Source organism: Petromyzon marinus, chromosome 74 (assembly GCF_048934315.1).
Source record: "Petromyzon marinus isolate PM22_M1 ecotype Great Lakes invasive population chromosome 74, UKy_Petmar_22M1.pri1.0, whole genome shotgun sequence".
Classification (NCBI taxonomy): Eukaryota; Metazoa; Chordata; class Hyperoartia; order Petromyzontiformes; family Petromyzontidae; genus Petromyzon; species Petromyzon marinus.
In genome coordinates, this window is record NC_133740.1 from 4239561 (window position 1) to 4256329 (window position 16769).

General features: G+C 47.8%; 1 protein-coding gene across 6 annotated transcripts in view; it reads left to right on the forward strand.

Moving 5' to 3' along the window:
* The first annotated feature begins 13386 nt into the window (after positions 1 to 13386).
* LOC142907064 (putative helicase senataxin) overlaps positions 13387 to 16769 on the forward strand; it is a 108262-nt gene continuing 104879 nt past the window's right edge. For 2 of the 6 annotated variants that reach the window (XM_076056001.1, XM_076056003.1), the window contains exons 1-3: positions 13387 to 13684; positions 14813 to 14947; positions 15930 to 15957. The gene's annotated coding sequence lies outside the window, so the exon portion shown is untranslated. The other 4 variants (XM_076055999.1, XM_076056000.1, XM_076056004.1 and 1 more) reach the window with 3 other exon arrangements.

Here is a 16769-nt window from a genome sequence, read left to right on the forward strand (position 1 = left end):
TATACCAAATAAATGAACTATGAGTTTAATCGGCTTCCCATGGGGCTCCATTCCAGCCCGGCCACGTTCCAACGGCTCATGGAATTGGTTTTGGCAGGGCTCCAGTGGGATTCGTGCCTCATCAATCTCGATGACGTCATCGTCTTTGCACGGACATTCGAGGAACACTTAGAATGGTTGCGGGGCCGGCTTTCTTAAAATTCGGGCGGCAAATTAAAAATTCAAGCTGCAAAAATTCCAAAAATTCCATTTTTGCAGCAGTCGGTCCAATATCTCGGCCACATTGTAAGTGAATCCGGAATCGCGACGGACCCCGACAAAACGGCGTGTGTGTGTATGTGGCCGACCCCCAAGACGGTGGGTGAAGGGCGAAGTTTTGTCGGGTTCGCCTCCCATTACCGTCAATTTGTGCCCGGCTTTATGACTATCGCAAAGCCCCTGCATGTCCTTACCGCCAAGGGCCGGAAATTTCGCTGGGGTATGGAAGAGGAGGCAGCTTTTGTCACGCTGCAGGAGGGGTTGGTCATGGCACCTCCTTTCTAGATTTGAAGTTTTCGTGACTGCAAGGATCCATACTCTTTGGTTCTTTCGGTAAAGTCACGTAGGTAAAGACATTTACAAATAAATTAAATCACGACGTTTCGGACACAACACAAGCATCCATCATCAGGTGGGACAACCACAGCAAAAAACAGTTGCTGAAGTAGGCAAAAGAGCCGCTAGTAACAAGGGGTTATATAGATGAGGGAGGGGGGGGGGCGGAGTCAAGTATAGAGAGGGTGGGGGGGGAAGCAAATATGACATTGAGGGCAAATAACCTGAGGAGCAGGGGGCGGTAAATGAACCTGCGCTGCAAGACTGACATGCACGGCAAATGTCTGAATGATGGGAATGAGCAGGGCTGAGTGTAAGAGACTGGAGATGCGGATATGAAAGCAAACTATAAGGCAGTTAAGGTTTTACCAGGTTAATAACATCCTTCCAATGATTGCTCAATTAGTATCCATCTTCTCGGTTGAAGTTATGTCATTGTTTATATATCTGGATGGCTTCATGAACAAACCTTTGATAGTAGCCAGAAGGTTTGAAGAGCACCTTGGTCACGGAGAAAACAATATCATGAGAGCCCGCAGCATTATAGTAATGGTCGGCAACGGCGGAAGAATTAGTTTTGCCGTGTTTCAAATATGACCTATGCTCGCGGTTACAGTCAGAGACATGACGTTTCGTTTCCCCAATGTAACAATCACCACAGATGTAGATTCCCGGGTATTGCAAGTCAGGAATGACATCCTTCACAGATGGGATTAGATCACGGATTTTGTGTACTGTACTGAATTGGACCTGGATCTTGTGTTTAAGATTTTGGAAATCTTTTTGGTGACGCCTGCTATGTATGGTAACGTGATGGTTTTGATCGGCATCTCAGGGGGTAATTTCTCCATAGTTGGAGAGACAGCTTTGTGAATGATACGGTCCGAATATCCATTCATCTTAAGGGTCTGATGTACATGTTCCAGTGCACTGGCTAGGTGGTGTTGGTCAGAAATGCAATGGGCCCTATGATGTAGTGTTCGATGAGGGAATTCTTCTGTGCCGGGTGGTGGTGGGAATCAGGTTTCAGGTAGGAATCTGTGTGGGTGGCTTTCCTGTAGACAGAGTGTTCCCAAGTGCCATCAGGTCTCTTCTCAAACAAAACATCCAGGAATGGTAGCTTGCCGTCCTTCTCCACTTCCATAGTGAATTTGATGTATGGGTGTATGGAATTAATGTGGTTGAGAAATTGGTTCAATGCTGGCAGGCCATGTGGCCAAATAACGAAAGTATCATCCACATATCTCTTCCACAATGAAGGACGTAGGGTGGATGTCTAGATGGCATCTGTTTCAAATTTCTCCATGAAAACATTCGCTCTCACTGGTGATAAGGGGGAACCCATGGGGGTACCTTCATTTTGTTTGTAGAAAGTACCATTCCAGGTGAAGTAAGTGTTGGTAAGGCAGTGTCTAACCAGCGTAGGAACATCAGGGTTCAGTCCATGTTGGACTAAATGTTTACTTATTGCTAAGGTGTCAGGCACAAGAGCCTTGGTAAACAGAAAAACCACATCAAAGCTGACGAGGAAATCATCTGGGGACAGTGAAATGCCCTTGATTAGAGAGACCAAGTGAACTGAGTTATGGACCGCTGAGGTAGTCTTGCTAGTGAATGGAAGCAAGGTATCAGACAGAAAATGGGCCAGCTTGTAGGTAGGTGAGTTGATAGTGGAAACGATGGACCGAAGTGGAGTGCCTTCTTTATGGCTCTTAGGAAGACCATATAATCTGGGTGGTCTAGCAGCGGAAGGTTTTAGGGAGATCCATTTGACTGGTTCGATAAGAGAAGTCGAACTGGTAATGATATTGAAGTTTTTTGTAGTCAGGCTGTTGGTAGGATCTTTGTTGATTTTGGTGTAGCTGCCATCATTAAAAAGGTCCTGGATTTTGTTGTTGTATGTGGTTTTATCCATGATGACAGTGGCATTGCCCTTGTCGGCCGAGAGAATGAGAGGATGACTATTACACTAACCTCTGCTGTTGCAACTTCTCTTAATGCAAAACGAATTCTAGTTAGAACTATCTTAGCTCTCATCTCAGAAAAAAATCAGACTAACACGCACCGAACTAGATCAGTTAGACAAGATACTCTACAAATCACAAGAATATTGACGGCAACAATGTCTACATCGGATTGGGAACATGTAGACAATATGACTGCCTCTTCAGCTGCCACTATGTCGACCAAATGTAAGGACAATTTGATTTCCAAATTCAACCGCCTTTCCAACAAGAAATCGGACCCACACACTGAAAAGCTAGACGTTAACAAAGTCGCAATTAATCGCAGTAACAGTATTATTTCTGATGGTCTGAAATCCGTTTTAGCTAAAGGGCTAAACTTTGCTGTCACACCGAGACACATACAAGTTAATGATATCATTATCCCATGTCGACGTTGCACTCAAGGGCCTGGATCACATCGCTGCAGACGTAGCAAGATCTGAAGTCGCTGCAACCCTCAAAAATGCTAAGATGCCACTTAGCAACATCAGCAGAGATGAGTTCTTTGAATTATCTCAATTAAAAAAGAGATGACATTGTCATCCTCTCAGCCGACAAGGGCAATGCCACTGTCATCAAGGACAAAATAAAATATAACAACAAAATTCAGGAACTGCTCAACGATGGCAGCTATACAAAAATAAGAAGAGACACCACCAACAGCCTGGTTACCAAAACGAACAAATTCATCTCTGATTCAACAGCATTAATTGATCAGACCAAACAGTTCTCGTTGAAACCTTCTGCGGCCAGACCACCAAGATTATATGGCCTTCCAAAGATACACAAAGAAGATATACCCCTTCGTCCCATTGTCTCCACTATCAACTCCCCCACCTACAAACTGGCTCGTTTTCTGTCTGATATCCTACGACCTTTCACTGGAAAAACCACCTCTGCGGTACTAAACTCCACTCACCTGGTATCGACAATCAAGGGTATTTCCCTGTCCCCAAACGACCTGCTTGTCAGCTTTGATGTGGATTCCTTATTTACCAAAGTTCCGGTACCTGATACCATCGCAATCATTGAAGACTTGGTTCATCAAGGACTGCATACAGAGGTACCCCCTCTGGTGAGACATTGCTTAACCAACACATACTTCACCTGGAATGGAACTTTCTACAAACAAACTGAGGGCACCCGAATGGGTTCCCCCCTATCTCCAGTTGTAGCCAACGTGTTCATGGAAAAATTTGAAACTGACGCCATCCAGACTGCCACTCTATGCCCAACCTTATGGAAGAGGTACGTGGATGACACCTTTGTCATCTGGCCACATGGCCGACCTGCTCTAGACCAATTCCTCGACCACATCAATTCCATACACCCAGCCATCAAATTTACCATGGAGGTCGAAAAAGAAGGCAAGCTACACTTTTTGGATGTTTTAATTAAAAGGAGACCTGATGGTTCAATGAACCACTCTGTCTACAGGAAAGCTACCCATACTGATGCTTACTTAAAACCGAATTCCCACCACCATCCATTCCAGAAGAATTCCCTCATCAAGACTCTATACCATAGAGCCCAATTCATTTCCGACCAGGATCACTTTACCAGTGAACTCAAACACGTACACCAAGCTCTGAAGGCTAATGGTTACTCCGACTACACAATCCGCAAAGCCATCACTCCAGTCATAAAGAAGGATCCTCTTGAGGAACCATTCAAAACCATCACCTTATCCTACATTGCGGGGTCACAAAAAAGATCTCCAAAATCCTGAATAAACACAAGATCCAGGTCCGATTCAACACAGTACATAAAATCCGTGATCTAGTTCCATCTGTAAAAGATGTGGTTCCAGACATACAGTACCCGGGCGTTTACAAACTAAAGTCCCTCTGTGGTAGCAGCTACATTGGAGAAACCAAACGACATCTCGGACCGCATCCGTGAACATAAAGCAGACTTGAAACACGGTAGGACGAACTCCTCAGCCGTGGCAGATCACTGTTATAATTCAGTGGGCTCACATGACATTGACTGCTCCAAGACTTTCTTTGCATGCCATCCGGCTACCATGAGAGATTCGTTCATGAGGCCATCCACATATACAAGCACAGAGACAATTTCAACCGAGAAGATGGATTCTGGCTTAGTAACCATTGGAAAGATGTTTTAAACCATTTCGGTTCTTAATTGATTGTATTTTACGGTGACCTTCAGACCGCAGCCCTTTCGCTGGCATTGCCTCTTAATACCTCTCACACCACGGCTAATGCTATGGTTTATAATATGTAGTATATTAATTAATAGTATAACATTGTAATGTTTAACATAACTCATAAGGCAATATATAGCATCGTAATTGCCCCTTAGCATCGTAATTGCCCCTTTTTTGCTTTGTGTTCCCAGCCCCCTCCCTCATTATTTTATTTCCATTCTACGTGACTTTACTGAAAGAACCAAGAAGATATGTCATCCCTCTTTTTAAATTTTGCGAGTTCAAAGCGCTCGTCTTGGTAATGTTGCAAATTGGTTTCTTAGCATTTTTAAGGATGGCGGCAATTTCAGATCTAGCAACGTCTGTCGGGATGCGTCCCAAGCCTTTGAGGGCTACGTCGACCTGGGAAAATTATATTATCTACTGGGATATGTTGCTAGAGCTGAAATTGCCACCATCCTTAAAAATGCTAAGAAACCCATTAGTAACATTAGCAAAGACGAGCGCTCTGAACTCGCAAAATTGAAAAAGAGGGATGACATATTCATAATAAAGGTTTTTGGGTTAGATCGCGTTTATTTATAAATGTGTCGTAACCCTCCACCACCCGACACGGCCAATCAGCAAAAAAGTGTCACGTTGACAAAAGACAAATAATTCACTACTTCAGCCCACCGGTGTGTTGAAGAGTTAATCCACATTTACAGTTAACTCTTCTTAACTCTTCAACACACCGGTGGGCTGAAGTAGTGAATTATTTGTCTTTTGTCAACGTGACACTTTTTTGCTGATTGGCCGTGTCGGGTGGTGGAGGGTTACGACACATTTATAAATAAACGCGATCTAACCCAAAAACCTTTATTATGAATAATATTGGTCGCGAAAGCCTACGTGTTAAACTGAGGGATGACATAGTCATCCTCTCGGCCGACAAGGGCAATGCCACTGTCATCATGGATAAAACCACATACAACAACAAAATCCAGGACCTTCTTAATGATGGCAGCTACACCAAAATCAACAAAGATCCTACTAACAGCCTGACTACAAAAACCAAAATATCATTTCCAGTTCGACTTCTCTTATCGAACCAGTCAAACGGCTCTCCCTAAAACCTTCTGCTTCTAGACCACCCGGATTCTATGGTCTTCCCAAGATCCATAAAGAAGGCACTCCACTTCGGTCCATCGTTTCCACTATCAACTCACCTACCTACAAGCTGGCCCGTTTTCTGTCTGATACCTTGCTTCCATTCACTGGCAAGACTACCTCAGCAGTACACAACTCAGCTCACTTGGTCTCTCTAATCAAGGGCATTTCACTGTCCCCAGATTATTTTCTCATCAGCTTTTATGTAGTTTTCTGTTCACCAAGATTCCTGTGCCTGACACCGTAGCAATAAGCAAACATTTAGTCCAACATGGACTGAATCCTGATGTTCCTACTCTGGTTATGCACTGCCTTACCAACACTTACTTCACCTGGAATGGTACTTTCTACAAGCAAAATGAAGGTACTGCCATGTGGATGACACTTTCGTTATTTGGCCACATGGCCTGCCAGCATTGAACCAATTTCTCAACCACATTAATTCCATACACCCATCCATCAAATTCACCATGGAAGTGGAGAAGGATGGCAAGCTACCATTCCTGGATGTTTTGTTTGAGAAGAGACCTGATGGCACCTTGGGACACTCTGTCGACAGGAAAGCCACCCACACAGATTCCTATCTGAAACCTGATTCCCACCACCATCCGGCACAGAAGAATTCCCTCATCAAAACACTACACCATAGCGCCCACTGCATTTCTGACCAACACCACTTAGCCAGTGAACTGGAACACGTACACCAGGCCCTTAAGATGAATGGATATTCGGACCGCATTATCCGCAAAGCTGTTTCTCCAACCATGGAGAAATTACCCCCCGAGACGCCGATCAAAACCATCACGTTACCATAAATAGCAGGCGTCACCGAAAAGATTTCCAAAATCTTAAACAAACACAAGATCGAAGTCCGATTCAGTACAGTACACAAAATCCGTGATCTGATCCCATCTGTGAAGGATGTCATTCCTGACATGCAATATCCTGGAGTCTACAAACTAAGTTGCACCTGCGGTGATTGTTACATTGGGGAAACGAAACGTCATGTATCGGACCGTGTTCGCGAGCACAAGGCAGATCTGAAACATGGCAGAACCAATACCTCTGCCGTGGCTGACCATTGCTATAATGCTGTGGGCTCTCATGATATTGTTTTTTCCGAGACCAAGGTGCTCTGCAAACCTTCGGGCTACTATCAAAGGTTTGTTCATGAAGCCATCCAGATATATATAGACATAGACATAATTTTAACCGAGAAGATGGATACAAACTGAGCAATCATTGGAAGGACGTTATTAACCAAGTAAAGTCTTAACTGCCTGTGATGTTTACATCCCACCTGCCTGTTTCAGCTGTTATTTTTGACTCTCCGAGTACATCGCCAGGCTAAATATCTGAGGCAGCCCCGGCACAGGATCCCCTCCACCTCAGGTGGCTGGGACCATCCCACATTGACATGCTAATCTCTCACTTTTACATTTACGTACAAATTCCTTCTCTAGCTCCGCCCACTTACCCTTGGGTGAGGCAGCCCAGGCACAGGATTCCCACCACCTCCGGTGGCTGGGACCATCCCACATTGACATGCTAATCTCTCACTTTTACATTTACGTACAAATTCCTTCTCTAGCTCCGCCCACTTACCCTTGGGTGAGGCAGCCCAGGCACAGGATTCCCACCACCTCCGGTGGCTGGGACCATCCCACATTGACATGCTAATCTCTCACTTTTACATTTACGTACAAATTCCTTCTCTAGCTCCGCCCACTTACCCTTGGGTGAGGCAGCCCAGGCACACGATTCCCACCACCTCCGGTGGCTGGGACCATCCCACATTGACATGCTAATCTCTCACTTTTACATTTACGTACAAATTCCTTCTCTAGCTCCGCCCACTTACCCTTGGGTGAGGCAGCCCAGGCACAGGATTCCCACCACCTCCGGTGGCTGGGACCTTCTCACATTGACGTGCTAATCTCTCACTTTTACGTACAAATTCCTTCTCTAGCTCCGCCCACTTACCCTTGGGTTAAGCCCACCAAAATCCGATATAAACTTCTGTTGCAGTAGCTCTTACTCCTATGTCAGCAGTTCTCCGGCTGTGTTTGTTTCACACCTGATGACGGTGGCTTGTGTTGCGATCGAAACGTCGTGATTTGTTTTATTTTATAACCACGTGACTTTAACCGAAAGAAACCAAAGAGTAGTGAACTATTTTGTCTTTCGTCAACGTGACACTTTTTTACTGATTGGCCGTGTCGGGTGGTGGAGGGTCACGACACATTTATAAATAACGCGATCTAACCCAAAAACGTTTATCATGAAGAATACTTTTAAGTATGAAAAAGTAAGAATAGATTGTAGTCATTGTACCCTCTCTGGCAATAAACAGGAGTCGTGTTAAGATGTTCAAACACCAAATAGAGACATTTTTGCAAGGAATCAAGTTGTGCTGCATTAAGTACACACACGGTATTTGTGGTGAACGTGCAAACATTAACGCCCTGATGATGTATGCAGATGACTTCAACCTGCTGCGGAGTGCATTGTTCGCATCATCGTCGGCGTGATCGAGCAGTGAGTTGAGCATGACCCCGTGATGACGATGAGTAATTTTTGTCTTTATAAAATGATGTTGGTGGTGATGTTGCTGCTGCTGTTGCTGCTGCACAAGAACAACAACAACAACTAAACACGGCGCGTGTCAACAACAACACCGTCGCGTGTGTGTGAGTGTCGGGGGCCTTTACATTGATACTGTGTCATTGACGTTTCGGTAGATGAGCCTTCTTCAGAGCATATTTTTTTACGTGGGCGGGGGGGGGGTTATGAAAAAGGCCCATGGACCGAAACGTCGCCTGTTAACCTAGTACCACGAGCATGCGGTTGAGTTGGTGAGTTGGTTGTGCAATGCACGTGGTGGTGGTGGTGGTGGGGGAGCCGATGAGCGGTACCAGCGGTGTCAAGATCGGCCTCGGTGGAGGAGGCTCGTGAAGGACGCTGCTGCTGCTGCTGCTGCCGCTGCTGGGCGGTTGGAGGCAGTCGCCCTCCAACAACAACGGAGGGCGGAGGAGCGACGCTCACAACAACGAGCGGAGCGCCGGGCGGCTAAAACACAGCGAGTTGGCACAGTAGGTGGGTACAGCTGGTGGTGGTGCATCCACCGGTCATCTCAGTCAACCCATGGTACCACCTGCAGGGTCTGTCCCGAGACCTCCTGCACCTAGCCTGGCACAGTAGGGGTACAGCTGGTGGTGGTGCATCTACCAGTGGTCATCTCAGTCAGTCGACCCATGGCACCTGCAGGGTCTGTCCCGTGACCTGCACCTAGCCTGGCACAGTAGGGGTACAGCTGGTGGTGCATCTACCAGTGGTCATCTCAGTCAGTCGAACCATGGCACCTGCAGGGTCTGTCCCGAGACCTGCACCTAGCCTGGCACAGTAGGGGTACAGCTGGTGGTGCATCTACCGGCCATCTCAGTCAGTCGAACCATGGCACCTGCAGGGTCTGTCCCGAGACCTCCTGCACCTAGCCTGGCACAGTAGGAGTACAGCTGGTGGTGGTGGTGCATCTGCCAGTCATCTCAGCCAACCCATGGCACCTGCAGGGTCTGTCCCGGGACCTCCTGTCAGCGAGCCTTCAACGCTTCACGTGATAGCCTGAAAGTGCACCTAGCCTGTGTTGTATATATAGGTGTTATGAAAATTGATGAAAATAATGAAAACTAAATGAAATTTGAAATTTGCGTAATTTATTCGAAATTATGTTAATCGGTGTAATTATGCGCATAAATTATGCTGATTCGAGAGATAATCGTATTAATTTATGCGAGTGGGCGTGGTTATGATAATGAAGGTCATTATGGATTATCAGGTTGAGCCTCGGTGACGAGGATTGTGTTATGAATTGGAACAACGCAATTAATCGTATGCAGTTCTGTAGGTGTTGTGAGCATGAATGAGAGGGAGTCGATTCGACTCTGCTATTTAATTCCGTATTATCGATAAGGATACGATTACTCTCGATTGAACATTATGAATTGTGTGTTATGGATTATGTGTGGTGATAGTGTGCTTATGATAGGTCCCCAGGATTCAGATCTCATACGCAGAACAATATTATGCAGAATTTCAGGAAGAATCACACGCAACCTTTATGCTTTAATCAATTTTATTCTCTAGCTAACTTTAATTTTTGGATAATATGAAAACTCTCGACCTTGGAATTTCAACACAGCGTTAACATGATACCATCACGATTGCGTTGTTTCACCTCGATAGCGGCACCTGTGGTTAATTCCCGACGCGTAACACAATCGGTTGTTGAGAGAGAGATTAAAAACAAGCGAACTATTCTATCAAAACCTTAACCTTATAATGTAAATTCGTATTTAAACATTGCCCACACAGTACCACATCCATTCATAGACCTTCAAGTCAATTCTTATCACGTTGTTAACAGGACGATTGGTTATTATGCAACTCAATGACAGCAGTATTTTCCTTTATGAATTGGTTTTTAATGCACCACCTTGGAGTGGCAACCCTTCTTGATTATCCCGATATGCGTATCGTGTGTCTTCTTTATGACTGGTTCAATTCCTTGCGTAAAGCAGACGCCGAGGTTAGCATCTCTTGTGTCCAAAATGTGTTTCCTGTGTGTTGCGGCGCGGTGGAGGAGTGAGGGGGAGAGTGTGGAGGAGGGGTTTGGGCATACGACCGGCTGCCAGTTTCCGTCCACCGCTGGCTGGATGAGTCAGCGCGACGCTCGCCGTCGTCGCGCCGATGATGGGTGTTGAGTGCGGGGCCGTTGCCCTCTCAGCGCTGGTGCCGCGAAGTTGCGCGCTGTGGCACGCTGGTGGCACGCTGTTGGCACGCGCTGGTGCTGGTGGCACGCTGGTGGCACGCTGGTGGCACGCTGTTGGCACGCGCTGGTGCTGGTGGCACGCTGGTGGCGCGCTGCTGGCACGCGCTGGTGCTGATGCTGGTGGCACGCTGGTGGCACGCGCTGGTGCTGGTGGCACGCTGGTGGCGCGCTGTTGGCACGCGCTGGTGCTGGTGCTGATGGCACGCTGGTGGCGCGCGCTCCCTCTCCTTGAAGATGTGCGAACGCGCCCGTGCTGGTTCGCTGACGGCAGTTTCTCTCCACTGCTGGCTGAGCTGCTGCACGCTCTTGCTTGGCGTTGCTGGCCGCGCTCCCTCTCCTTGAAGATGCGTGCTGATTCGCTGACAGCAGGTTTCCTCCACTGCTGTATGACTCACTTTTGTTGATACATCGCGACTCAGCGAGGCTCGGAGCCAGCCGCTCCATGCGACTGCTCGTCCTGTGGACGTCTTGACTCGCTGATCTGTCTGACTCTTGACTTAACTTCACTGACTTTTGAAAATCCGGCTGACCGTTATATTCAAAGACAATTCTCTCTGCGCAGTGGAAAAGGGGGGCGGGCGGGGTCTGTGTGTGTGAGTTCGTGTGTGTGTGTACAGATGGCTCCTGCGATAACGATCTGTTTGCCCTGGCGTGAAATTCCTCTCTCGCGCTCTTCGGGAGAGACAAAGGTGGTCGGGAGTACCTATCTCTTTATACTTTCGACTTTATATTTCTCAAATACAATTTGGTCCCATGTTCGCCAAGACTCGTGTTTGTAACTACGTCCTCCCGACACCCCTCTTGGGTTTACCGAGGTTCGCATTGATATGATGGAGTTATTAGAAAGAAAAATAATTTTCATCCTGAGTTTAAGAGGTCCGTTTCCAGATTGTTGGAATCCATATCCCTTGGTTCTGTAAGGTTCTATAATGGAATATCGTTTAAGGTTAACACGTTATTATTCTTCTTTGGTTCTTTCGGTAAAGTCACGTAGAATGAGAATAAAATAATAAATTGATAAAATAAAATAACACAATAATATTCTCACGACGTTTCGGCCACAACACAAGCGGCCTTCATCAGGTGAAGGGGCGAGACTGTCTGGTAGGACAGCGCTGGAGTGAAAGAGCCACGTTCAGATCACGGCCTTTAAGCCTCAAATTTCAGCACGTTATTATTAATGTTATATTGCAATTTCCTTTAAAACTTTGTTTGCCTGGTTGCCGTGTGTGGGGTGGGGTGTGTCTCCTCATCAAACCCGGCTGGCATTTCCAGATGGCCCCTTGTGATAAGGTGTAATTCCTGCTTCTCCGCGCTGTGAGAGAGACAAAGGTGGTCGGGGTTGCTTGGGATATTGTTTAAACTCTTTCGTAAGTTTGCCCGTTCGCCTCATTCCTTCTCGATAACCTTTGATGTGACTCGGTATTTTGTCTCCAAGCTTTGTTTTAACAGTAAAAGTATTAAAGGTGAAAATCATTTGATAGCGAATTAATTATTGGATAATAATTCACTGATGTATCTGGTGGCCTGGTCTTGATTGGAGTGAGCGCGAGGACCGCTAACTTTAGCTTATTCTTGTTATTGCATTTTAAATTTGAACCGTTGTTTTAATGACAAAGGAAAAAATATATATATGGTTTAACCCGTGGGCGTCCTCGTGTCTGGCTTGCAGAGGGCTTCCCTCTGCGTGACCTCCCTTAGGGCACATCAAACTCTTGTTCATCTGAAGATCTTCGCAGATAGCTGCTAACATCCTCGCCTCGAGAGTTTTATTATTTCTTTATTTTTTAATGGTCTGTTTATGATCGACATCTGGTTTTTCGTGTGCCTGGCTTACGGGTTTTATTGATTATTTTTTTTGTTTGTTAAAAAATATATATAACGCAAATATTCTAGTAAATATCAATTTTGGAAAAGGGTCATACACAACACCTGGCACAGACGCCGTGGTGACGTCTCTGTGGTGTTGGTATCGGTGGAGGAGCGGTGGCGCAACGGTTAGCGCACTGCGCGCTACCAGTGACGGTGATTATCTTGAACCAATCCTGGGCCTCCCCTAGATCGACTCAGCCTCAAATGAGTACCTGGTGCGGTGTGTAGTAAACATCACCACTGGGGAGACAAAGGCGGCCGGGCGTGCGCGCTGCTGGCCACCCACCCCCACCATGTGCCGTGCCGACCTTAAAAGGCGCTGCTCGCGAACAGCACTTGCCCCTACAGCCTGTTACAGGCTACACGGGGGATCTTTGTCTTTGCCTACAGCACTTGCCCCTACAGCCTGTTACAGGCTACGCGGGGGATCTTTGTCTTTGCCTACAGCACTTGCCCCTACAGCCTGTTACAGGCTACGCGGGGGATCTTTGTCTTTGCCTACAGCACTTGCCCCTACAGCCTGTTACAGGCTACGCGGGGGATCTTTGTCTTTGCCTACAGCACTTGCCCCTACAGCCTGTTGCAGGCTACGCGGGGGATCTTTGTCTTTGCCTACAGCACTTGCCCCTACAGCCTGTTGCAGGCTACGCGGGGGATCTTTGTCTTTGCCTACAGCACTTGCCCCTACAGCCTGTTACAGGCTACGCGGGGGATCTTTGTCTTTGCCTACAGCACTTGCCCCTACAGCCTGTTGCAGGCTACGCAGGGATCTTTGTCTTTGTCTACAGCACTTGCCCCTACAGCCTGTTACAGGCTACGCGGGGGATCTTTGTCTTTGCCTACAGCACTTGCCCCTACAGCCTGTTACAGGCTACGCGGGGGATCTTTGTCTTTGCCTACAGCACTTGCCCCTACAGCTTGTTGCAGGCTACGCGGGCCCCCTTTGTCTTTGGTGGCGGCTGCCGCCTCGTCACGTGGCTCACCCTCTCTGGCCAATCGCGAGCGCCCGGCCACGAGGGCGCTGCCGCCTCCACAGCGCGACCACTCGCTCGCTCGTCGGTTCAGGTGCCCAGTCTCTCTGTGTGTGTCTCTGTGTGTCTGTGTCTCTGTATCTGTCTCTGTGTGTCTCTGTCTGTGTGTGTCTCTGTGTGTGTCTCTGTGTGTGTCTCTGTGTGTGTGTCTGTCTCTCTGTCTGTGTGTCTCTGTCTCTGTGTCTCTGTGTGTGTCTCTGTGTGTCTCTGCCTCTCTGTGTGTCTCTGTCTCTCTGTGTGTCTCTGTCTCTGCGTGTGTCTCTGTCTGTCTCTCTGTGTCTCTCTGTGTCTCTCTGTGTGTCTCTGTCTCTCTGTGTGTCTCTGTCTCTCTGTGTCTCTGTCTCTCTGTGTGTGTCTCTGTGTGTGTCTCTCTGTCTGTCTCCTCTGTGTGTCTCTCTGCGTGTCTCTCTGTGTGTCTCTGACTCTCTCTTTCTTTCTCTCTCTGTCTCTCTGTGTCTCTCTGTGTGTCTCTGTCTCTCTGTGTGTCTCTGTCTCTCTGTGTGTCTCTCTGTATGTCTCCTTCTCTGTGTCTCTCTGTGTATCTCTCTGTCTCTCTGTGTGTGTCTCTGTCTCTCTGTGTGTCTCTCTGTGTCTCTGTGTGTCTCTGTCTCTCTGTGTCTCTCTCTCTCTCTGTCTCTCTGTGTGTGTCTCTGTGTGTGTCTCTCTGTCTCCTTCTCTGTGTGTCTCTCTGTGTGTCTCTTGACTCTCTATCTGTCTCTCTGTGTGTCTCTGACTCTCTCTCTGTGTGTCTCTGTCTCTCTCTGACTCTCTCTCTGTCTCTCTGTGTGCCTCTGACTCTCTCTCTCTGTGTCTCTCTGTGTCTCTCTGATTCTCTGTCTCTGTGTGTGTCTCTCTGTGTGTCTCTGACTCTCTCTCTGTGTGTCTCTGTCTCTCTCTGACTCTCTCTCTCTCTGTCTCTCTGTGTGTCTCTGACTCTCTCTCTGTGTGTCTCTCTGTGTCTCTCTGTGTGTCTCTGACTCTCTCTCTCTGTGTCTCTCTCTGACTCTCTCTCTGTCTCTCTGTGTGTCTCTGACTCTCTCTCTCTCTGTGTCTCTCTCTGTCTCTCTCTGTGTCTCTGACTCTCTCTCTCTGTGTCTCTCTGTGTGTCTCTGACTCTCTGTGTGTGTGTCTCTGTCTCTGTGTGTCTCGCTGCCTCGAGAAGTCGCGAGAGAGTTGGCGAGAGAGTTGCGCTGTCCCGTTCGGCGGCGCTGGATGATAGAAGGCGAGGAGGCGACAAAGAGGCGCCTCTCTCGTCCGCGCGTATCTCCTGGGCCCTGCGCCGACACAACGCCGTGAGGTTATTTTTTACACTGTACACGCCGCGCGCACCGTACACGCCGCGCGCACTGTACTATATTGCATACAGTACGCCGCGCGCACTGTACTATATTGCATACAGTACGCCGCGCGCACTGTACTATATTGCATACAGTACGCCGCGCGCACTGTACTATAGTGCATACAGCACGCCGCGCGCACTGTACTATATTGCATACAGCACGCCGCGCGCACTGTACTATATTGCATACAGTACGCCGCGCGCACTGTACTATATTGCATACAGTACGCCGCGCGCACTGTACTATATTGCATACAGCACGCCGCGCGCACTGTACTATATTGCACACAGTACGCCGCGCGCACTGTACTATATTGCATACAGTACGCCGCGCGCACTGTACTATATTGCATACAGTACGCACAACGCGCACTGTACACGCCGCGCGCACTGTACTATATTGCATACAGTACGCGCTGTGTCTGCTGTACGCACAACGCACTGTAAACGGCGCGCGTGCAGCCAGTTGTAGACTGAACGCGACTTTGAGAAAAGTTACATCCATCATCATCCTCATCATCCATCATCATCCATGGTCAATCCACTGCTGCATTGACCAGCAGTGGATTGACTTTGACTTTAACAAAGATATTTCCGTGACCAGTCGCATGCTAATCCCTCACATTAACATCACGCTGATCTCCCGGTTGCATGCTAATTTCTGACTTTAACACCCTGCCGATCCAACACTTTAACACAGCTATTTCAACGCTAAATTCTCCCGTTTGGTATGTAAACTCCTTTGTCAAGGCGCTCTGTACCTCTCACACCCAGCCTAAAAGACGCTGCGAATCTTAGCAGCGTTCATTCAAGCGCTGTCTTCCCGTTCCTTCACCTGAAGAAGGCCACTTGTGTTGTGGCCGAAACGTCGTGAGAATTTTATCGTCTTATTTTGTTTTGTTGTTTTATTCTCATTCAAACGTGGTGACTTTGCCGAAAGAACCAAGAGGACAAGCAATCATCATCAGGTGGGAAACGTGTTTGTGAGTAGTTGTTGTTGTTGCTGTCACCCGCGGCTCACTGGAACGTCTGTGAACAAGAGCTTTATAGCTCGTCGGATTTCTCCTCCCGCAGTATGAATGCAGATTTCGAAATGCACTCACTCGGTCATCGTGTTGAGTCGGTGGTAGTCCTCGTTGGAGACGATTGGCGCTGCAGGTCAGCCGCTCTACCTGAGTTCGATCCCGACCCTGACGATGCCTGCTGCTGTAGATTTGGAGTTTGCGTCTCTCTCTCTCTCTCATCATCATCACGGTGGCTATGAGATGTTGACTACCTCGCCTGGCCTACAGGAGGTCTGTGTCTCTCTCCATCATCATCACGGTGGCTATGAGATGTTAACTACCTCGCCTGGTCTACAGGAGGTCTGTGTCTCTCTCTCTCTCATCATCACGGTGGCTATGAGATGTTGACTACCTCGCCTGGTCTACAGGAGGTCTGTGTCTCTCTCTCATCATCATCACGGTGGCTAGGAGATGTTGACTACCTCGCCTGGTCTACAGGAGGTCTGTGTCTCTCTCTCATCTTCATCACAGTGGGCTATGAGATGTTAACTACCTTGCCTGGTCTACAGGAGGTCTGTCTCTCTCTCTCATCATCATCACGGTGGCTATGAGATGTTGACTACCTCGCCTGGTCTACAGGAGGTCTGTGTCTCTCTCTCTCATCATCATCACGGTGGCTATGAGATGTTGACTACCTCCCCTGGCCTACTGGAGGTCTGTGTCTCTCTCCATCATCATCACGGTGGCTATGAGATGTTAACTACCTCGCCTGGAGA